This window comes from Bos grunniens, chromosome 15 (assembly GCF_055505025.1).
Source record: "Bos grunniens cultivar Pamir isolate PY7600 chromosome 15, Bosgru_T2T1.0, whole genome shotgun sequence".
NCBI classification, from domain to species: domain Eukaryota; kingdom Metazoa; phylum Chordata; class Mammalia; order Artiodactyla; family Bovidae; genus Bos; species Bos grunniens.
This window is the reverse complement of record NC_141179.1, coordinates 75,351,543-75,374,812: the sequence shown is the minus strand read 5'-3', so window position 1 is coordinate 75,374,812 and position 23,270 is coordinate 75,351,543. Positions and strand designations below refer to the sequence as shown.

General features: G+C 51.4%; 1 protein-coding gene across 22 annotated transcripts in view; it reads right to left on the bottom strand.

Moving 5' to 3' along the window:
- Positions 1-22,862, bottom strand: part of TSPAN18 (tetraspanin 18) — a 214,777-nt gene extending 191,915 nt beyond the window's left edge. For 13 of the 22 annotated variants that reach the window (XM_086341268.1, XM_086341261.1, XM_086341271.1 and 10 more), the window contains exon 1: positions 22,592-22,862. The gene's annotated coding sequence lies outside the window, so the exon portion shown is untranslated. Of the gene's footprint in view, positions 1-6,180; positions 6,249-22,297; positions 22,437-22,591 lie in introns of those variants that run through there. The other 9 variants (XM_086341262.1, XM_086341264.1, XM_086341256.1 and 6 more) reach the window with 2 other exon arrangements.
- Positions 22,863-23,270: the final 408 nt, after the last annotated feature.

Sequence of the window (23,270 nt, the reverse complement as noted above, 5' to 3'; positions counted from 1 at the left end):
TTCATTGTAGCCACCAGCCAAACCATCTTCTGCAGTGCCTCACACGTTCATCTGATACAGTAGGGAAGATTCTAACATTCCCCCTCACCACACTGATGAGTGACTGAGACCTCAGTTAGTGTCAAAGGCCGTCCTTCAGTGACTATTTCTCTCAGTTCAGTTCAGTTCATTTCGGTCGCTCAGTTGTCTCCAACTCTTTGCGACCCCATGAATCACAGCACACCAGGCCTCCCTGTCCATCACCGACTCCCAGAGTTCACCCAAACCCATGTCCATTGACTCGGTGATGCCATCCAACCACCTGATCCTCTGTCATCCCCTTCTCCTCCTGCCCTCAATCTTTCCCAGCATCAGGGTCTTTTCAAATGAGTCAACTCTTCACATCAGATGGCCAAAGTACTGGAGTTTCAGCTTCAACATCAGTCCTTCCAATGAACACCCAGGACTGATCTCCTTTAGGATGGACTGGTTGGATCTCCTTGCAGTCCCAGGAACTCTCAAGAATCTTCTCCAACACCACAGTTCAAAAGCATCAATTCTTCTGTGCTCAGCTTTCTTTATAGTCCAACTCTCACATCCATACATGACCACTGGAAAAACCACGGCCTTGACTATATGGACCTTTGTTGGCAAAGTAATGTCTCTGCTTTTGAATATGCTGTCTAGGTTGGTCATAACTTTCCTTCCAAGGAGTAAGCATCTTTTAATTTCATGGCTGCAATCACCATCTGCAGTGATTTTGGAGCCCAGAAAAATAGTCTGTCACTGTTTCCACTGTTTCCCCATCTATTTCCCATGAAGTGATGGGACCGGATGCCATGATCTTAGTTTTCTGACTATTGAGCTGTAAGTCAACTTTTTCATTCTCCTCTTTCACTTTCATCAAGAGGCTCTTTAGTTCTTCACTTTCTGCCATAAGGGTGGTGTCATCTGCATATCTGAGGTTATTGATATTTCTCCCGGCAATCTTGATTCCAGCTTGTGCTTCTTCCAGCCCAGCGTTTCTCATGATGTACTCTGCATAGAAGTTAAATAAGCAGGGTGACAATATACAGCCTTGATGTACTCCTTTTCCTATTTGGAACCAGTCTGTTGTTCTATGTCCAGTTCTAACTGTTGCTTCCTGACCTGCTTATAGGTTTCTCAAGAGGCAGGTCAGGTGGTCTGGTATTCCCATCTCTTGAAGAATTTTCCACAGTTTATTCTGATCCACACAGTCAAAGGCTTTGGCATCGTCAATAAAGCAGAAATAGATGTTTTTTCTGGAACTCTCTTGCTTTTTCGATGATCCAGAGGATGTTGGCAATTTGGTCTCTGGTTCCTCTGCCTTTTCTAAAACCAGCTTGAACATCTGTAAGTTCACAGTTCACGTACTGCTGAAGTCTGGCTTGGAGAATTTTGAGCATTACTTTACTAGCGTGTGAAATAAGTGCAATTGTGCGGTAGTTTAAGCATTCTTTGGCATTGCCTTTCTTTGGGACTGGAATGAAAACTAACCTTTTCCAGTCCTGTGGCCACTGCTGAGTTTTCCAAATTTGCTGGCATATTGAGTGCAGCACTTTCACAGCATCATCTTTCAGGATTTGAAATAGCTCAACTGGAATTCCATCACCTTCACTAGCTTTGTTCATAGTGATGCTTCCTAAGGCCCACTTGACTTCACATTTCAGGATGTCTGGCTCTAGGGGAGTGATCACACCATCGTGATTACCTGGGCTGTGAAGATCTTTTTTGTACAGTTCTTCTGTGTATTCTTGCCACCTCTTCTTAATATCTTCTGCTTCTGTTAGGTCCCTACCATTTCTGTCCTTTATTGAGCCCATCTTTGCATGAAATGTTCCCTTGGTATCTCTAATTTTCTTGAAGAGATCTCAGGTCTTTCCCATTCTGTTGTTTTCCTCTATTTCTTTGCACTGATCACTGAGGAAGGCTTTCTTATCTCTCTTTGCTATTCTTTGGAACTCTGCATTCAAATGGGTATATCTTTCCTTTTCTGCTTTGCTTTTCACTTTCCTTCTTTTCACAGCTATTTGTAAGGCCTCCTCAGACAGCCATTTTGCTTTTTTGCATTTCTTTTTCTTGGGAATGGTCTTGATTCCTGTCTCCTGTACAATGTCATTGAACCTCCATCCATAGTTCTCTATGAGGATAAAATTACTGGGTTGGCCTAAAAATTTGTTCAGATGTTTATGTAACATCTTATAGAAAAATCCGAAAGAATTTTTGGCCAGCCCAACACATTGCAATCATTTGAACAATCTCTTCAAACTACACATGCCCAGCACTGCGCTAGTACTGATGAGACTTCCTGAGAACACAGACACCCAGGCATGATTATTTGGGAATGTATCCTAATTAAGAACCTTTGCGTGAGGCCATAGAGCACAAAGCCAGTGGCAGCAGAGCACCCAGCTTCCAAGCAGCTAGTCTCTAGCACCCTGGAGGTGCTCCATCACTTCAGTCGTGTCTGACTCTGTGTGACCCTCTGGACTGTCACCTGCCAGGCTCCTCTGTCCATGGGATTCTCCAGGCAAGAATCCTAGAGTGCCGTGCCCTCCTCCAGGGGATCTTCCCGACCTAGGCATTGAACCCACATCTCTTTGTGTCTCCTGCATTGGCAGGTGGGCTCTTTACCACTAGTGCCACCTGGGAAGCCTACCTAGCACCCTAGGGTACCCTAAATCTACCCTGTGGGCTAACACTCCAACTTCCTCCAACCATAACAGACATCAATAATTGATCTTGGCCCTCCTTCCTGCTGAGCCCAAGTAACCCAGCCTGATCTACCCTTCAGCAGACCCTACTAATTGATCAGAGTTGGCATTTGAGATTAAATGTATTTGCCACCAGGCCTTCCCAGTTGGCGCTAGTGGTAAAGAACCCATCTCCCAGTACAGGAGACTTTGGAGATGTGGGTTAGACGCCTAGGTCGGGAAGATCCCCTGGATGAGGGCATGGCAACCCACTCAGGATTCTTGCCTGGAGAATCCCATGGACAGAGGAGCCTGGCAGGCTATGGTCCATAGGTTTGCAAAGAGTCGGACACGACTGGAGCAACTTAGCATGCCCACGTGTGTATTTGCTGCTCCTGCTATTCAGTATTGGCCTCTGGAAATGCTTGCTCCTTTCTCAAGTGGCTCAGCTTTTTTAACATCTGGATGGGTAAGAAACAGAGAAGGGACCAAACCCAAGCCTGGCTCCATTCTTCAACTGCTCTGATTCTGATTCCCACGCCAACCCAAGAAGCTTGCCATGAAGATAATTTATCTCTGCCCTGGGATATTTTTGTTTGTTTGGGTTTTTGGCTATGGGTTTTATGGGTGGCAAACAAGTCCAGAGAGGGCTAGTGCCTTGCCCAAGGGGAACTTGAACCATCTCCCCATTGCTAATCCAGGGCTCTTTCACTCTCTCCAGGGGACCTCTCACAACCAATTAGGAACTACTGGAAAAGCCAGAAACACAATGGTAACCTCATTCATCCCGCACCAATCACATCTGGTTCACTTCTTCCCCGCTAAGCAGTAAACAGTGGAGACAGCGTCCAGGCTGGCCGCGGGCTGGGATCTCAGCTCAGAGACAAGGCCTCGGCCCACAGCCGGCGAGAAGTCATTCTCAAGCTGATCCCTGGGCTCCAAGAAAGAGATTTTCCCTAATGCAGCTGAGTTCGGTGACCCAACATGGTTGAAAATTGTTGTTTTCCAATGCGATAATCCACACAAACCCAGGGAGGGCTCCAAGATGAAGAGCTTCCAGCAGCAGCCAGGGAGGGGCGGGGGGGGCCTCTGTGGTCCCACCGCTTTCTGTCTTTATTAACATTTGCAGAAAAACTCACAGTGCGCTTTGCTGCAAATGAAAACCAAGCAATTTCATTTTCTCCCCTCAACCAGGCCAGATGGCTCCTTCTCGCTCTTCTCCCCTTGCTCATGCTAGAATTTTTTTTTTTTCTTTTAAGCTCAAAAATACTAAAAGATCCCTCACATCTGCAGATCTGCCTTTCCAGGTCATTTTTAGCCAAAGGTACCCAAAACTGAGTCCTTGGATTGTCTTAAAACAGCATCTCCCCCTTTGGGAACAGCTGTATCTTCACCTCCAAAGTCTTTGCCTTCTATAGAGCTTTGGGGCTCCCTGGGGTGGCAGAGGAAGGCACCCAACATGCCCGTCCACGCCCACATCCACATCGGAGACTGAAGGCAAGACCCGGAATGCCTGCAGTGCTTGGGAGACGTCCAACTCAAAATGTGGGGAATTCCTACCCTTGCACACACCTCTCCCCAAACTTCTGAGGACTCGTGTTCATGGCAGGACCTGATGGAGTTACTCAGCTTCCCACCAACCTGCACTGCTCTTATCTAGTTTCACATGGAATGAAAAGAAACCACCTCGAGGTTGCTCTCTCTCTCTCTCTCTCATACATACACACACACACACACACACACACACAAGAAAGTGACAGGGTCAGAATCTACCCATGATGGCCTGACCCCAGGCCCAAGTTCTGACCGCTGCCGCACAAGGTTCTCGTCCCATTACTACTGAACTGGCTGGAATGGACCTTGCCCTAATCCTGTCCCCATCCCAAAGGTACAGTCATCTGCTGCCTTCAACATCGCACTGATTTCCACCATGGCCCTTGGTGATGCCTTAAGGCCCAGGTTCTTGTGTGTGTGCCAAGTCCCTTCAGTCGTGTCTGACTCCTTGTGACCCCATGGATTGTAGCCCTCCAGGCTCCTCTGTCCATGCAATTCTCCAGGCAAAAATACTGGAGTGGGTTACCATGCCCTCCTTCAGGGGATCTCCCTGATCCAGGGCTTGAACCTGCATGTCTTCTGTCTCCTGCATTGGCAGACACGTTCTTTACCATTAGTACCACCTGGGAAGCCCAAGGCCCAGGCTCAGGGCCCAGAAAAACCCATCCAAGTGCACACATGTGTACGCATTGGTGTGACATCAGCTCCTTAATTCTCTTTTGGGGGAATAAATACTACCTCTGTTCACACCATTCTGTTAACTGGCAAGAGAGACAAGACTACAGACGTGTACTAGGGAGATGACCTCCCACTCCCTATGGAAGGACCCTTAAGAAAAATATTCTCTCAAGATCCTTTAGGTACCAAGGCACAGATAGTCTCAGAAAATCAAGCAGCATCAGGAGCCCAGCCAGGACTGGTAAAAAAATCTCTGACAAAGGGCGACTTTGTGTGGGAGGGAAGGAGGGCGAGGTGGGTGCTGGAGAAGCTGAGTTCCCATCATTCTCCAAGTGAGAGCAGTACCAAGCCTGAGTCACCCACATAAGCAACAGGGGATCTTCCAGGAGACCAGAAATTCCATGTCCTCAGAGAGAGGGACAGAGGGGACCTGAGACAGGGGCAAAGGTTGGGACATGAGAGGGGTAGCCAAGAGGGTGAAACCTGAGTCAGGGACCCAGGAGAGAATTGCTCACAGTGGGTGTGGTTCAGGGGCTTCAAGACCAGTGTTGAACTGCGTGGTTATACACCTTCTGGGTGTAGCCCCCTCCACCTCAAATCTTCAGTAAAAGTCTAGTACAGTCATCCCTCAAGACTGATCACAGGACCTCCATGGATAGCAAAATCCACTGATCCTGCATATAAAATGGTGTAGTATTTACATATAACCTACACCTATCCTTCTGTATCCTTGACATCATCTTATGATAATACCCAAAGGGAAAAGTGAAAGTATGAGTTGCTCAGTCACGTTCGACTTTTTGCGTCTCCATAGACTCACAGGCTCCTCTGTCCATGGAATTCTTTAGGCAAGAATACTGGAGTGGGTTGCCAGGGAATCTTCCCGACCCAGGGATGGAATCTCAGTCTCCTGCACTATAGGCAGATTCTTTACCACCTGAACCACCAAATGTAAATGCTATGTAAATAGTTGTTCTCTCTCTCAGTTGCTCAGTCCTGTCCGACTCTTTGCCACTCCGTGGAGTAGTCCACCGGGCTCCATGGTCCATGGAATTTTCCAAGCAAGAATAGTAGAGTGGGTTACCACCTTTTACTCCAGGGGATCTTCCTAACCCAGGGATTGAAACCACGTCTCTTGCATCTTCCACACTGGCAGGTGGATTCTTTACCACTGAGCCACTGGGGCAGCCCAAACAGTTGCTGGAGTGTGGCAAATTCAAGTTTTGCTTGTTGTGGAACTTTCTGAAATTTTTACCTTTGAATGTTTTCAATCCACAGTTGGTTGAATCCACCGGTGCAAAATCTGGGGATGCGGAGAGCTGACTGGACACATGATGGAAGAAAGAAAGAATGAATGAATGTCTACACCAAGCAACACCAGGAACCCTCTTCTGCATTCAACAGACCTCCCAGGCCAGGATCCTCTTGCACTGGAAAAGGCTGGGCCTTGTAATGGTTCAGAGAAACCCTTACCACTCCAAACCACCTGGTGATCTATGGGATTCCATTATCTTAGCACCTCAAATTTCCCTTCCATAAAACAAGGATTAAAAATCTCACCCCAGTCGAACTGTTGGGCATCAAATGAGATCATATACATGGGTGTCTACTGGATACATGGAAAAATTCTGCTGTGCTTCTGGGATGGAAAGGGGAGGAAAGAGAACCAGTGTAGAAGGTCATGCCACACGCAGCACCAGGTGGATCCAGCTTGAACTGTCCCCTTTTTTCCAGATGAGGAAACTGAGGTTCAGTTAGGATTAAAAACTTGCCAAGGCCATGAAGCTGGTGAGGATTTGGATAGTCAGGATCTGAAGTGTGGAATTCAGAAGCCGGAATCCCCCCCTTACGTATTTTATATCCCCACTCAAATACCACCTGGGCTCTACAGCTGCCTTCAGAACTCTTCCTTCTTGAAAAGCATTTAATTTTAATCCTGTACATTTCTCCCCAGCAGACATGCACAGAACTTTATTTAAATTTATTGTTATCATTATTATTGCTTTGCTTAAAGATTCCTTAACAGAGATTTTTTTTCTTTGCCCACAAACACACACACATGCACCTCTCCAACAGGTTTGAATAGAGCTTTGTGACTGGTAGGGCTACTCAGAAACAAAAATTGCCTATTATTTCAATTCAATTACATAGCAACCACTTTTTTTTTTAAAGACTATATTTATTTGAGCTTATTGTGCGGCAAATCATCAGACATTTTCTTTCTCCAAACTATTTTGAGAAGAGAAAATGATCAAATGAAAGGGAGGAAATGTTAGGCATATCATCCCCGCTATTGAGAATAATGCTGATGGATTTTCCTCTTGCACTTTTAATTTATTTAAACAACACCCCCGCTTCCATCAACAACCACGCCTTGGCTTCCTGAGCGCTTTTCTCCAGGGGATTGGAGGCCTTTTGGTTGTAGTCCCTGTTGGAGACACTAAGGGGCGGTTCTAGAGTCAGAGGAGACGTGGAGGAGGAGCAGTCGTGCTGCCCAGGCTGTGGGTGTGATGTCAGAGGTCCGCAGCAGACTTGAGCGCTGGCTGCAGCCCAAACAGGGTTAAGTCTAGGTTCTGACTGTCTGGACTCCCAGTCCAGTGCTCGCCCCACCTCTTCAGTTGGGGAACAACGGTAAGGACGGCAATTCAGGGGTTCGGTCTAGTCCAGCCCTCTTGGTGCGTGCATGTTAAGTCGCTTCAGTTGTGTCTGACTCCGCGACCCCATGGACTGTAGCCCGCCAGGCTCCTCTGTCCATGGCGATTCTCCAGACAAGAATACTGGAGTGGGTTGCCATGCCCTCCTCAGTCCTCTTGGTGCCCCTACCCAATTCCCAGGCTTTCGTGAGCCCATCCCAGGCTCTGAGCTTGGCTCCCGTAGTCCCCGTTCGGTCTCTGGGCTCAGAAGAGGGAAGGGCCCCCCCCGGGGAGAGCCACCACCTGTGACCCCCACTCCAGCCCCTCCGCAGCCCCTGCAACCTGACCTCTATCTCCTCAGCCTCACAGAACCAGCAGCAGTGGCCTCAGAGGTCACTCTGTTTGCCTTGGCTCCACAGCCTGCTTCCCCAGCAAGAAGCCGCTGGAAAGGAAAATAAAACAACAACAAAAAGCCTTTTGATCTGCCAGCGGACGTCCTCGTCCAACCCTGGGGGAAGGTGGAAACCACTCTCTGGAGTGACCTGCTAACCCCTCTCTCACAAATACTCTCCAAAGGGCCCCAGGGTCTTTCAGAGACCCCACTAGGGCAGGCTCCCGGCCCCATGAGATGAAAGGGTCATAAATGACATCTGTAGGGACTAAGTAGGGATGGGCAGGGGCCAGGAAGAGGCCAGAGAGGACCCAGAAACCATGGAAAGAGAAGATGGCCACTGACCCAGGCTGGCCACTCCACAGGAGGTGGTCACCACAGACTGTCTGCATGAAGGAGCAGCGAGAAAGAGGTGTGTCCCAGAAAAGCAATTCACTTCAGCAGTAAGGAATCCAGCAAAGGCATCATGCTGTCCACACAGGGGTATACCAGGCACCCATGCTGAGACGACGTGGCAAGTAACTGACATGGGAGCTGTGCCTCTCCCCCACCCCGCAGTCCACTCTGGAGGCTCCCTATGTCTTTGGGGACAGTTCCGCTGACTCCAGGAGGCCTTACTCAAGCATCCCCATTCAGTCTCTTGGCTTGAAGGCAGGCTGGAAGCTTCCAGAAGCTGATGTCCCCAGGAGCCACCCTCAACCAGTGAGAGATGGAAGTTGGTGACCACTTGCTGGGCCAAGTCTGAGGGGTGCTTCACACAGTCTCTGGGAGGGTCCCCAGCGGGATGGGGCCCCAGGTGCCCACAGCAGGAGGCAGCCTGTTAGCACATCTTTGATTGGCTCTCCTCCCTTCATTTCCTCTGGAGAAGGGATAGGCTACCCACTCCAGTATTCCTGGGCTTCCCTTGTGGCTCAGCTGGTAAAGAATCTGCCTGCAATGCGGGAGACCTGGGTTTGATCCCTGGGTTGGGAAGATCCCCTGGAGGAGGGAAAGGCTACTCACTCCAGTATTCTGGCCTGGAGAATTCCATGGACTATGCAGTCCATGGGGTAGCAAAGAGTCGGACACGATTGAGCGTCTTTCATTTCACCCCTCCCTGCCCACTCACCCATCTGGGACAACCTCGCCATACATACACTCTTTGTACCTGGGTATTCTTTGGAAAGGATGATGCTAAAGCTGAAACTCCAGTACTTTGGCCACCTCATGCGAAGAGTTGACTCATTGGAAAAGACTCTGCTGCTGGGAGGGATTGGGGGCAGGAGGAAGAGGGGACGACAGAGGATGAGATGGCTGGATGGCATCACTGACTCGATGAACGTGAGTCTGAGTGAACTCCGGGAGATGGTGATGGACAGGGAGGCCTGGCGTGCTGCGATTCATGGGGTCGCAAAGAGTCGGACACGACTGAGCAACTGAACTGAACTTAACTGAACCCAAACCCTTGCTCAGGGCATGTTTTTGGAGACCCCCATCTAGACCAAGGCAGAAGTGTACATGCTAAGACAGAACCAGTGAAAACATGCAAGATGCAAAGTAGAAAGGGTGAATGCCTCCAGGGGTGGTAAGCCCCCTCGCTTCAAGCTGCAAACATTCAACAATGCAACCCTGGGTGCCAGCTGTTGTCCTGGTACTACAATACTCTTCAAGGTACTGTACTGAAAGATTAAAAATGTTTTATTTATTTATTGTGTTTGCTTTTATGTCTTGTCTTGCCTGGAAAATCCCATGGATGGAGGAGCCTGGAAGGCTGCAGTCCATGGGGTCGCTGAGGGTTGGACACAACTGAGTGACTTCACTTTCACTTTTCACTTTCATGCATTGGAGAAGGAAATGGCAACCCACTCCAGTGTTCTTGCCTGGAGAATCCCAGGGACGGGGGAGCCTGTTGGGCTGCCGTCTATGGGGTCGCACAGAGTCGGACACGACTGAAGTGACTTAGCAATAGCAATTGTTAGTGTGAAAAGTATTATAAACCTGTTACAGTATAGTACTATATAGCAGATCGTGTTAGTTGGGTACCTAGGCTAACTTTGTTGGACTTACAAATTGAACTTATGAACATGTTTGTGGAATGGAGCTTCATACGTGAGGTACCTACTATATATAGGACAAATATACATATATATACATACATACTGGCAGACTTGGTTACTCAGACGGTAAAAGCGTCTGCCTGCAATGCTGGAGCCCCAGGTTCGATCCCTGGGTCAGGAAGATCCCCTGGAGAAGGAAATGGCAACCCACTCCAGTACTCTTGCCTGGAAAATGCCATGGGTGGAGGAGCCTGGTGGGCTACAGTCCATGGGGCCGCAGAGTTGGACATGACTGAACGACTTCACTTCACTATACTGTATATAGGACATATAGACATACAGTTGGGTACTTAGGCTAACTGTTAGACTTATGAACTGGACTTAGGAATGTGTTCTTGGAAATGGAATTCCTTCATACGTGAGGGACCTACTGTATATAGGAATAACGGGCAGCTTATACACAGCTGTGCTCATTTACTGGGCAAACAATTCAGTAGGATTGGGGGTTGCTCACGACGGGTCTGGGTAAGGAGATGGGCTTAAAACTCGGTTTCCATTGAATCTGCTTTTGTTCTATTTCTATATTCTCTATGTTTATTCTGATTATTTTTTCTTTGGTCTTTTACCAATAAAAAGTGGTTCATTTCAAAGAGCTTCTGGAAAGTAAAAAAAAAAGAAAAGAAAAAGAACTATAGAGAGTGAGAAAAACCCAGAATCAATGACCCACCCCGACTTCCTAGGACCCTCCCACTTCCTTCTCACCTCCCTCTCAGTCCCCTGCAGTACCATGGGTCCCAATTCCCTTAGAGGTTTGGCAGCTGCTGTCAAACAAAGGAGTTAAGGACTGGAGGGGAGCAAAGGGCCAGGGTGAGAGGCCTCTAAGACCCCTGGATCCTGATTTCCTCCCACTCTGGCTGATAAGACACGAACCGGCTCCAACAGAGAAGACGGTGTCCCACAGAGGAGCAGAGCCAGGGAACAGACCATGTAATGCCAGGTCTTTAAAGAGATGATCAAATTAAAACGAGGCTTTTAGGGTGGGTCGTAATCCAATCCAACTAATGCCCTTATAAAAAGAGATTTGGACCCCCAGGGGACACCAGATTGGACCCCCAGGGGACACCAGAGGTACGTGAGCACAAAGGACCCAGGGAGTAGACAGCCTGCTGCAAGCCTAGGAGAGAGACCTCAGAAGAAACTGCATCTGCCAACACTTTGATCATGAACTTCTACCCTTCTACCCAAAACTGTGAAAAAATAAATTTGATAGGAATTAACTTACTTAGTGCTCGCAACAACCCAATAAATTAGGTATTATTTTTAGTCCCATTTTATGGACAAGAAAGTGATGAACAAAGAGGTTGAGTAACTTGCCCAACCCTGCAGAGCTGGTGAGTGATAGAGTTGGGACTGTAAACCATCCCTTTGGATGAGACAGGGCTCGTAAGTGCCTGGCACGCTGAAACTGATCAATACATGTTAGCTACACTCATTACCTGAAACCACCTGAAAAAGACCGGTCTGCAAAGGTAAGAATGGAGGAAGGCATTTTGTGGGCACCTGCCAGGTGCCTGGACCCCAGGGATGGGCCAAGGCTGACAGGGTCCCTGCCCTCCAGAGGTTACACTAGAATGGCGAGATGGAAGTTAAATAATCACACACACAAGTCAACAATCACCCAATTTTGACAAACTTCCTGTTAAGAAGAGGACAGTGGAGCCATCAGGGCTTCCCTGGTAGCTCAGCTGGTAAAGAATCCACCTGCAATGCAGGAGACCCTGGTTCGATCCCTGGGTCAGGAATATCCCCTGGAGAAGGGATAGGCTACACACTCTAGTATTCATGGGCTTCCCTGGTGAGTAAATAATCTGCCTGCAATGAGGAATACCTGGGTTCTGTCCCTGGGTTGGGAAGATTCCCTGGAGGGAGCATGGCAACCCACTCCAGTATACTTGCCTGGAGAATCCCCCAGGACAGAGGAGCCTGCTGGGCTATAGTCCATGGGGTGGTACAGAGTTGGACAAGACTGAGGGACTAAGCAGACAGCATAGTGGAGCCATCAGAGCCAATGGGTGAGAAATTTGGCCCACTTGGAAGTCAAGGACGGCTTCTTGGAGGAAGTGATGGGATCCAAAGGATACAGGGGAGTTGGGTAGCTAAAGAAGGAGGGAGAGATTGTAGTGATTGGGGAAGAGCATTCAGAGTGGCCCTGTGCGGGTAAGGGCAAGAGAAGGAAGCCAGGTGGTGGTAGGCTGGAGCAGAGGGTGGTAGGCTTGGGCGGCAGAGGGGGCAAAAGTTGCCAGAAAGTCTTAGAAACACAAGTGAGGTGCTCACTTTGGCAGCACATACACGAAAATAAACGCAAGTGAGAATCTATGGAAAGGGTTTCCAAAAGAGTGCAAGATGGCCAGCACGATCACATTACACAACAGATGTTTCCTCTAACAAAGCATGCAGGTTGAACGTCAGTAAGTTGAATTTTATTTTTAAGGCGGTAGGGAGGAACGGGAATCTGAGAGTTAACTGTCTGTAAATGGGATGAGGAGCCTCTGATCCAGCTGGCATTTCATAGATCCGGCCACCTCGAGTGAGGTACCCCTGCTAGGTAACAATACCGGAGGAGGACTGGCCTTCCGTGTGGCAGCGTGTGGGCGAGTGTCTCTGCTGGTCGTGGCCATCTGCTCCCTCATGGGTCTCAGGGCACCGGAAGCTCGTGAGCATGGCTCTCCCCAGCGGCCACCCCACAGCCTGTTTCCTGGCACCCACAACCTTCCAGGCTCCTCTTCCCCAGCTCCTCCTCATCCCCCAAGCTTTAACTTGTACTTACTTCCATGGGGAGGCCTTTGCTGCCCCAGCCCCCAGATGTGTCTGTCTTTCATGAGTTTGTCTGGGCACCCCTGGCACCCCCCTGGGTTTGTCCCCATACTATCCTCAGGGCCCCCACCTAAGGGGGTTACCGGTAGAGGCCTTGGTGCACAGCAAAGAAGGATGAGATCCCAAATAGCTCTAAGAATTCATTCATTCATTCAGCATGTATGAACACCTATGAACATCCATCTATTCTGTCCCGGGCACTGAGTTACACATGCTGTGGGCACCATGGAGAATGAGACAGACAAGTCTCTGCCCTCACCCCGCTGAGGAAAAGACATCATAAATAAAGTAATCAGAATAATTCCAACATTCATTGAACACTTTTGAGGTGCCCCATTCAATCCTACAAGATACATTTATGCATTTTAATCTTATATTATCTTCATAAAAGATAAAATGATGGTGATCATTTCGCAAAACATACAAAAATTGGGTAACTATGTTGTACATCTGAAACTAATATAATGTTTTATGTCAATTAGAACTCAGTTTAAAAAAAACCCTTATGGTGGTACAGAGAACTTAAGTATTTGGTTAAAGGCCACTGAAAGTCATGGGCTGTGGCCGAACTGGGACTTGAACCAGGGCCCTTACGCTCAGAACGCCTAACCCTGCATGGCATGTTGCCTCTTCTGCTTTCAGTGCACGGGATGGAGCTGTGTATCTGAACCTCGGCCTCCACAGCTGAGCCTCCAAACCCTCCAGGGTCCCTGTGGGATGGGCTCGGGGACTGGGAGCCTCAGCTAGTCCATCCTAGGCCCCCTTCTCATGCAGAGAAGTCGGGACACTGCCCCCGGGGGAGAGGAACCCAACTTGCCAACATCACAGTGATCTCTGGTGCTGAAGGTGAACCTAGGGTAAACAGCAAGGATAATTCATCAGGACCAGACATCTTAGCCTGAGAGGAGATGGAGACAACAGGCACCCCACCCCCCAGAAAGGTAAGTCAAAAAAAAAAAAAAAGTAAAGGGTGCCTTTCCTGCAGTCCTTTCAAATCATTCTTTCTAGAAAACATCCTATCTGCAATCAGTTACGATCCACATGCATTGATGCTTCTTAAGCCCATACTGAACACCCAACACCCTTCCAAGCCTGTTGTGTGCTGTGTGCTAAGTTGCTTCAGTCGCCTTCGACTCTTTGTGACCCCATGAACTGTGGCCCGCCAGGCTCCTCTGTCCATGGGATTCTCCAAGCAAGAATACTGGAGTGGGTTGCCATTTCCTTGTCTAGGGGATCTTCCCGACCCAGGGATTGAAACCATGTCTCTTACATCTCCTGCACTGGCAGGCAGGGTCTTTACCACTAGTGCCGCCCGGGAAGCCCCTCCAAGACTGTTGGGAGGGAACAAATATGGAAAGCAGCATCTGACAAATGTCAGGGGTGGACAGAGTATGTCTGATGCAGACACTGACTCTTCTGATGCTTTTAACTAGGCCACGAAGTGGGTGCAAATCCTCACTTTATTGATAAGAAGACTGAAATATACAGAGATTACCCGTTACTAATTATATAGTTGAATGACCTTGACTGATAACATACCCACCTGTTATGGATTGAATTGTGTGCCCCCCAAAGCTGTGTTGCCATCCTAACCGCCGGTCCATGACCTTATTTGAAAACAGGGTCTTTGCCAATGTCATCAAGTTCAGATGAGGTCATTAGGCTCTAACCCAATGTGACTGGAGTCCTCGTAAGAAGAGGAAGGACAGACACAGGGAGAACACCTGTGATGACAGGAGAGGGGACTGGGGTGATGAGTCCACAAGCCAAGGAACAACAAGAGCTGCCAACAGCCCCAGGAGCAAGGGAGGACCCTCCCCTGGAGCCCTGCTGACACCTTGGCGTTGGACTTTCAGCCCCCAGAACTGTGAGAGGATGAATGTCTGTGGTTTGAAGCTCCCAGTTTAGGGTATTTATCACTGCAGCCCTGGGAAACCAATACAGCCTCATGGGGCTCTTGAGCTCGTCCAGAGCTCTGTCCCAGGGTTTAGTGGGGAGGGGCTGCAGCAGCTGACATCTGGGGACAGGAGTGAATGAGATGTGTTTTAGGGACCTCACAGTGCCTGACTCTCAGCCTAACTGGCTTGCCACCCCCCACCCCACTGCTTCTCAGAGAAGCGGTGGGCATATTGGTGGCAGCCGCAGTGGGAGGCCAGTCTCTCTGTGCCCCAGGAACAATCGTCTCCTCTACTCAGGGGTACACAGGCCATCTCTGAATCCTGTCTTAAGGAGTCAAACCTTCCCAAAGACCCTTCCACCCCAGTGTCCAGTCCACCAGCTATTCCTGGGAGGTCTTTTGTAAGGGAGGGGACAGTAAATCCCCATTATCCTAGGGGTGTTTATATTTTGGCTGGAGGAGCCCCTCATTGCCCTGGAGGCTAAAAGCACAGACAAAATGAGTACCTTGGGCTCGCCCTAGGGAGGGAGCCCTGTATGCCAGGAACCAGGTGGTGGCGGGCTGCCGTGCCCCCAGGAGGCTGAGGCGCTCTTGGCCAGCAAGAACGCGGCAATCTGTCCCAGCCGGAGAGGCGGCACCAAGGGAGGGGGCCTCTCTCAGAGGCACCCCCAGGCCCTGCGCCCACAGTGGTAATTAGACATGAAAAGACGGGCCTAAATCCAAGGGCCGGGGCTCCAAATTCTTCTCCCATTTCAAATGGAAGCCGTATTAGTTCAACACAAGAGCCCAGCCGGAGGCCACCCAGGATGGGAGCCCAGAGCCTCTCCATCCAAGAGACGGGAGTGAAGGATGGGTGTGTTGGGGGTCGGGGGGGGGGGCTTTTGGGAGGGGGGAGCACTTGGAGCCTTGCCTCAGATGCTGGCCCCTGGCCAGAGGCTTCGCTCCCTTCTAACTCAAGTGGGCGAGGAGCAATGCGCAAACATCCTGACACCTACTAAGTGCCAGGTGCGTAATTAGCTTTATAGCTTTCTACATTCTTTCCGTTTTACAGAGAAGAAAACTGAGGCTCAGAATGATGCACTCATGCTAAAGCAGGGGAGTCAGGATTCAAATCTAAATTTGACCATCTTACTGTTCTCAGAAAAACAGGGCTGGGAAGCCTCATTAGACTCTCTTTACTTGCTCAGTCCCACGAGGAGTGAAAGGGGAAGGGGGAGGCTGCAGAGATGGGAAAGGAGCCCAGGTAACTTTCTGTCATTTGGGGGGCACCCTAAAGCTCGAATGCACAGCAGTTCCCAAAGCAATGTATGTAGGGCCCAAATGCCTATGGCTTTCACCAGGAGTATTTACAACCAAGCCTTCTCAAGCCCCAGTGCTACTGCCTCAGCTTCCAGATAGTTCCTGCAGCCTCCCCCAGCCTCCTCTCCCCCTGCCCCTTGCACACACAGAAGATGAACACAGAGCTCTTCCCCATTAGGGAGTGGGAAGAAGAAACAGAAGAAGTAGGTTCTGGAGGGTCCTGGAAGAAGTCCTCAGAGCAGCAAATTTCAGTAGGGCAAAGGAGGCCATGGGAGCTCTGGGTCGAAGGTCAAGGGCCTGGCTCTGCACCCTTGCTGCGTGTTCACGGGCCAGTCCCTGGGCCTATCTGAGCCCTGCCTCTCTCCCGTGTATTATGGGCACTACATCATCTGCCCAGAGATTGTTTCCAGGTACACGGTCTGTAATCTCCTAAGAGCAATGCACTGCTGCTGCTAAGTCATGTCAGCCGTGTCCAGCTCTGTGCAACCCCATAGACGGCAGCCCACCAGGCTCCCTCGTCCCTGGGATTCTCCAGGCAAGAACACTGGAGTGGGTTGCCATTTCCTTCTCCAATGCATAAAAGTGAAAGTGAAGTCGCTCAGTAGTGTCCGACTCTTAGCGATCCCATGGACTGCAGCCTACCAGGCTCCTCCGTCCATGGGAGTTTCCAGGCAAGAGTACTGGAGTGGGTCGCCAGTGCCTTCTCCGAGAGCAATGCACATCAAGGATCATTAAGGAAAGGAAGCGTCCGTGTTTTAAGGACTGACTACGTGCCAGGTCTATGCTAGAAGCTTCAAAGGCATCATCTCAGTGAATCCTCAAAGTATTCTATCCAGGAAATAGAAATGCAAGGAGTTAGTGCCTGGTAAATAGCAGCCTCCCTTGCAGCTGGTTTGGGGCCAGGTGACAGTTCTGACCGATCCACCAGAGCTGAGGTGACGTCTGTCGCCTCCAGCTGAGGCAGTGGCGTCTTCCGGGGCCTTTTCCTTCTCCATCACTCTCCTCTCCTTCTGCAGTAACCATGGATGCCACATCACCCATGATGTGCAGCTACAACGATGGTGGATCCACCGTCCTCCTGGGTCCCTAAGTGACCGTGTGGAGCAGAGATCCCTGTTAGACGAGCAGCATGAGTGAGAACTGCACCCACAGGTTAAGGCACTGAGAGTCTGGAGTCATCTGCTGTAGTTGCTGTATTACTTCGCTTGATACTGGAAACCAAGGATACCAGTAAACGGCAGGCACCAGAAGCAAGTTCACATCTGCGACTCCAACACGCATCCTCTGTCAGCTACAACTTTCTGTGGCTGAATGAGATCATCCCCTTCCTATAAGCAACCTTGTCCCAAAAAACTCCTACCTCTTAGCGTCCCCAGGATGGCTGAGTAATCAACACAGGGTGAAAAAAAGAGCATCTCGTAAAGCACTCTGAGCCTGGAAGGTGAGCAAAAGCAGGGAGAAGGGGGCCTGATTATCTCTCAGGGAAATCTTTCCTGGGCTTTGGGGCCCCACAGGCGGTTTTGATGGGAAAGAAACATTACAGAATGGTTTCAAGCACAAAAGGGAGAAACAGATCGACCTAGGATCTAATTCCAGCCCCCTGTCTCCCACTTACTGACTTGCTTTTTCTGAGCCCTACATTCTAATCTGTGAAATGGGTGCGATATCTGAACCAGCTTTCAGGGTTGGCGGTGAGATGAAGCATTGTCTAGGTCCTGGCCGACGGTAAGCACTCCCCAAATATCTGCCATCGTGAAGATCATTGCTGGAATGGCTCAGAGAACAGCCTCTGCTGGAGGGAGATGAGGCCGCGGTGCTGCTAGAGGCTGCCCTGCCAGGATGGCTGACATAGCCCAGACCATGGGTCTGGCCCGGCCCACGTCCCTGCAACAGACCGAGGGGCAGAACACTGAGAGGGAAGCAGGGCCAGCCAGACATAGTGCAATGCAGCCAAGGAGCCAGATTATTTATTTTAAAGTCGAAAGTGTCTTCTAGGAGGATGGCCTTTTATTTGGGTGAATCTGGGAGTTGTTTATCAGCTTAAACTCATTATCTGCACATATGGTCTTCGTACTATGGTTAAGGGTGGGAGACAAAGGATGGGCATCTACTAGCTGATGAAATATCATCCCTCAAGTGCCAGAAAGCAGGATATTTTCAGTGACGTCACATTGGGCTTCCTGCCACAAGGATGGGGCTATCATGAGAACATGCACAAGATTTTAACTCAGGAGTCCCTCCAGTGAGGCAGGGAAAGGAAGAAAAAAGAAAACAAGCAACAAAAATATTCACCCTAGTCTTCCATCTCAAAAGCAGACACACAGACACACACAGACACACACACACACACACACATATGCTGCTGCTAAGTCGCTTCAGTCGTGTCCGACTCTGTGCGACCCCATAGACGGCAGCCCACCAGGCTCCCCCGTCCCTGGGATTCTCCAGGCAAGAACACTGAGTGGGTTGCCATTTCCTTCTTCAATGGGTGAAAGTGAAGTCGCTCAGTCATGTCCGACTCTTAGCGACCCCATGGACTTCAGCCTATCAGGCTCCTCCGTCCATGGGATTTTCCAGGCAAGAGTACTGGAGTGGGGTGCCATCGCCTTCTCCAACACATACGTATACCATGCCCCAAAATATCAGAGCTGGAAAGGATCAACGTTGATCCCCCACCATTTCACAATAACAGTAGTAGTAGAAGTAATAATAATGATAGTGATGATACTGAATGTTTGTTGAGCATTAACTCCCTGCCTGGCACGGTGCTGTTTCACATGTTTTATCTTGTTGACATTTCACAACAATCTGAGGGAGTATTATTAGTCCCATTCTACAGATCAGGAAACTGAGGCACCAGAGGTTGAATGGCCTAAGGTCACACAGCTAATAAGTAGAAGCTGACATTCAAACCCAAGCAGCCTAACTGCCTCACCATGCTGCATCTAGAAAGATGGGGAAACTGAGGCTCAGAGAGGGGTAGTGTCTCACTCGAGGTCCCACAGCTCCAGCTGTAACAGAATTGGGGCTAGAACACAGGTCTCCTTCTGATTCAGCTGGTCCAATGACCTTTCCACTGCATCCTGTTGCCAATCAGTAAGTACACGCATGCATACGACTAGCACACGTGGTTTCGCTCATCTCCAAGTGGTTTAATTACTAATTAAACCAGTAGTCTTGGGTACCAACAAGGGGCAAGGGCTGGACCTTAAGATAACAAGTGCCGAGATGAAAGATCTGCTTTGCCAGCTGCAAACACTGGAGCTCATGTCTCTCTCCCTCTCTCCTTAATCAGCGTTTCATTATCTGCACACTCTATCCCCCAACCACCCAGGGCAGAGCACTGATGCAGGTCCAAGGTGGCAGCTCGTGCAGCAGGAGGAGCCCAGGCTGGTGGGTTACTTAACAGCATCAGATTGCGAAAATACCCATCAACCCATCATCTGCTCTGGGGGACCAAAGTGCTGGCTTCCAAAGGGCCCCCTCCCTTAGCTGTGTCCCAGCTGAGCATGAACAAATGTTCCTGGTTTTCCTTCTCAATGGCTGACGAAATAGACCAGAAAAGCAGCCTTCTGGAAAAAGGGGTCCCTAACAGGGGCCACCATTTGCTCTGCCCAGGAAAACAGAGACAGTGGAAGCTAGACAGACATCCAGAGAAAGCTAGTGTGCAAGCTTGCAGGTAGAAATGTGGAGCCCAGCAGGAACTGGTCAGCAACACCACCCTCTTTGTCCCCAAGCCACAGTCTGATGGCTGACAGGCTCCTGGTTGACATTGCTGTGCAGGGGCAGAGCGGAGCAAGACATGGCCAGGAGAGGTGCCCCCCACTGGATGGAAGACAGACAGGGTTGCCTAGCACCCTGAAATGTCAGACTCTCCTGACTTTAAGTTGCAAGGCCCCCTCGGAATCTCCTGGGCCGACACCCTCATCTTACAAGTTTACCCTGTGCTCTATCTCCATTCTGCCTCCTCCAACCCCAGCCGGGCCCCAGACCATTAAAAATTCATTCAGTAATTCAGGGAGCTGTTTCCTGGCTGACGAGGCAGTTTTGAAAGGAGGAGGGGGGCAGTTTTTGCTGGATCAACCTAAGATGTCCTAAATCCTACTCCAGATGAACTGATGCCTCTAAAAAGTGGTCTGGAACTTTCGTCCATATACTGCCATTTCAGCCTCAGGCTGGGTAAAGATACCCCAGAGGTCTGCCATCTGAATGTATCTGGGGACTGTTGGACCAGAAGACCTGAAATTCTACTGGATCAGAGATCTTAGGGTTTCCCAGGGAGCAGACTGAGCGCACACGTGGTACTCGAAAGTGGACGTCCGCTGCCCTCGGAGTCTCAGTCCGCTCCTCTTCTCGGGGCAGGTTGGGTGTGAAGGGGGTGGGCAGGGAGGACAGGTAGAACCTAGACCTGCCAGCCCTCTGGGGGCCCCTTGCTCACTCCCAGGTTCCAAGGGCAGGGCTATTCCGGGCAGGCTTCCCTCCGCCGAAAATCAAGTCATAAAAAACAAAACTGAACACAAACAAAACAACCCCTTTTGTTTTCTGGCCCCGTGGAATGTCTTGAAGACAAACCCAGAGACAGCAGGCCTCTCCACCCTTTCCTCTGTCTCCTCCCTTCATGTCCTCTTTTATTCAAAATAAAAACCATGCTGCTCTTTCTTCATGGCAACTTTGTCCTACAGCAATTTGAGAGCATCCAATAAAAAACACATTTGCTACACCGAAAGCAAGAACCTCAGCTCTCTTTCAAGGACCACCCCGTTTCCATCACCTTTGCAGGGGACTCTGGGGACATGAGAGGAAGGAGGTGGGGGGCTGCCCAATGAGCCACTGTCTGGAGCCGAGAGAAAGATGAAAACTTCCATCGGCCGCTACGAGGCCACTGCACATTCTTAGATTTGCTCAGTTGTACTCACTCGGGGTGCTGGGAGGAGGGAGAGAATTAGAGAAAGATAAGACCACAGTCCCTTTAGTGTCCCTTCAATGTCAGACAGCCCCACACATGACAAAGATGGGGCTCTTCATATAAGCCTGCAGTTTTCTCCTTTCCAAGGCCTTAGCACAGACTCACAGATTCAACACACAGGGGCCCTAAAGTCCCACAGTAGGACACACAGCAGGTTTCCACCAATAATTGTGAAATGAGCGGATGAATGTGGCCTATGGCCTCCAGACCCCAAGAGGAGGGGCTCTTGTTTGAGAAATTTACCACTAGACTGCTAAAGTCTTTAAGGCGCCCCCATCAACCCCACCCTGTGCCCAGAGAAAGGATCGACCCCAAGACCCTCAACCCACCCACACCAGAAAAGGCTCTGGCCAGATCCCTGGGACAAAGGCACAACTTTCACAAAAAAGGGTGCATTCAGCCAGCTAGGTTTCAGGCTTCATAGAAAGCTCAGAAAGTTAATTCTCCCATCCAGTCATTTCACACCGATTTGCTGTTAATGTCAAGTTCCCCTCCTTTTTGTTTTTCTGGGGGTAAATTTTTTTTTTCACCCAGACATCCTGCCAGGTCGCCCAAGAAAAACCAGCTTCTGAAAGCCAAGCTTTCCAATGCACAGTTATAACTGGGGGTACCCTAGCTTCGCACTCCGACCCTCTCCCCCTTTCCGCCTGGGGTGTGGTGCTTCCTCGGGGGTGGGGGGGTCCCTCGTGCGTTGGGGGTTGGTCTGTGGTTGCGGTCTGTCCCTCCTGGATTTCCGTGCGTTTGTCTCGCTGGATCCAGAACTCGCCTTTCTAGGGGTGAAAGGGCCAGAGAAGGGCGCCCCCTGGCGGGAGCCAACTCCCCTCAATCCGGCCGGGACGCCAAGCCGGCGCGAACCCACCCGTGCCCGCCAACCCTCCAAGCGTTCTCCCGCTGCGCCCCTAAAACTGGATGTGCTCGAGTTTCGGATCCACCGTGCACCTACCGGAGTCTCGGCTTCCCCAAACCGCACACACCGCGTTCGGAATAAAGGGGGAACCACCCCCTCCCCGAAGGAAAGCGTGGCGCCCCCGCCCCGGCCCGCTCCCAGGGACCCCGAAGGCGGCCGGCCTTCAGTGGCCCCGCTGGGCCGGGCAATCCCCACAGCCCTGATCCTAGCTTCTAATCCCTAGTCCCTACCTGCGCCCCCTCCAAATCCCCTTACAGAGCGGCGTGGCGCGCACCCCCTCCCCTCCGGACTCAGCCCTCGCCGAGCCCCCAGACCTCGTAACCACACCTGCCCCCGCCCCGCGCCGTTCTGCAGGCGCCCCCTCCTCACCCGGCCCGGAGCGCCGGGCAGCGGTGCACCTGTCCCCGGGGGAAGCCGCCGGCCCTCGGCGGGTTCGGAGCGCGGATGCGGGCGAGCACGTCTTCCCCGCCCCTTCCCCAGCCTATAGCCGAAGTAGAACTCGGTTCCCAGGCTTCCCCAGGACCATCCTGGGAGGTACCCCCTCCCCCATTCCACCCCCACCCCCACCACGCCAGGGTGGGGGGGAGCGCGTGTGGGTCCCCAAGTCCCCAGGGGGGCGCGGCGGCGGGGAGCGCGGAGGGCAGAGAGGTGCGGGGCCCCTACCTTCCAGCCGCAGCGGCCGGACCCCGCGCCAACTCGCGTCGGCGGCCGCGGGGGAAACTTTCCCCCGGGCGGAGAGGCGCGCTCGCAACTTGCTCGGCGCCCGCTGCCTTCCCGGCGGTGGCGGCGGCTGCGGCGCGTCCAGGGACCGACTGGCGCGAGGCGGCCGCGGCGCTCGCTCCGGGCTCGGGGCTCGGGGCTGGGGCTCGGGCGGCCTCGCGCGGCTCCGCGGTGGATCGCTCGGCGCTGCGTCCGCCCCGCAGCCTGGAGCCCCGGAGTCGCCGGCGGCAGCTGCAGCCGCCCGCCCGCCCGCCGGCCCCACCTCCCCGCCGCCGCTCCGTCCCTCCCTCGCTCTCGCCCGCACTCCCTCCCCTCCCCGAACCTCCTCCCCTTCAGTCTCCAGCCGCCGCCGCCGCCGCCGCCGTGAAGGCACGTCTCCTCCGGCGGGCCGGCCCCCCTCGCTCCCTCCCGGCCTCGGTCCCTGCCTTCTGGACCGCATCCCGGCCTCGCCCCGGGGGCCCCTGGGGCCTCCCTCTGCTCTTCTCCCCTTCCTTCCCTCTTGCCCGCCTCCCCGCCCTTGGTTCGTCTGAATTCAGGAGATCCGCTGGGGGTGTGGAGAGAGGGGTACCCTAGACAGGGGAAGTGTTCCAGGGAAACTTCCACGCTGCCCCCTCCACGTCCC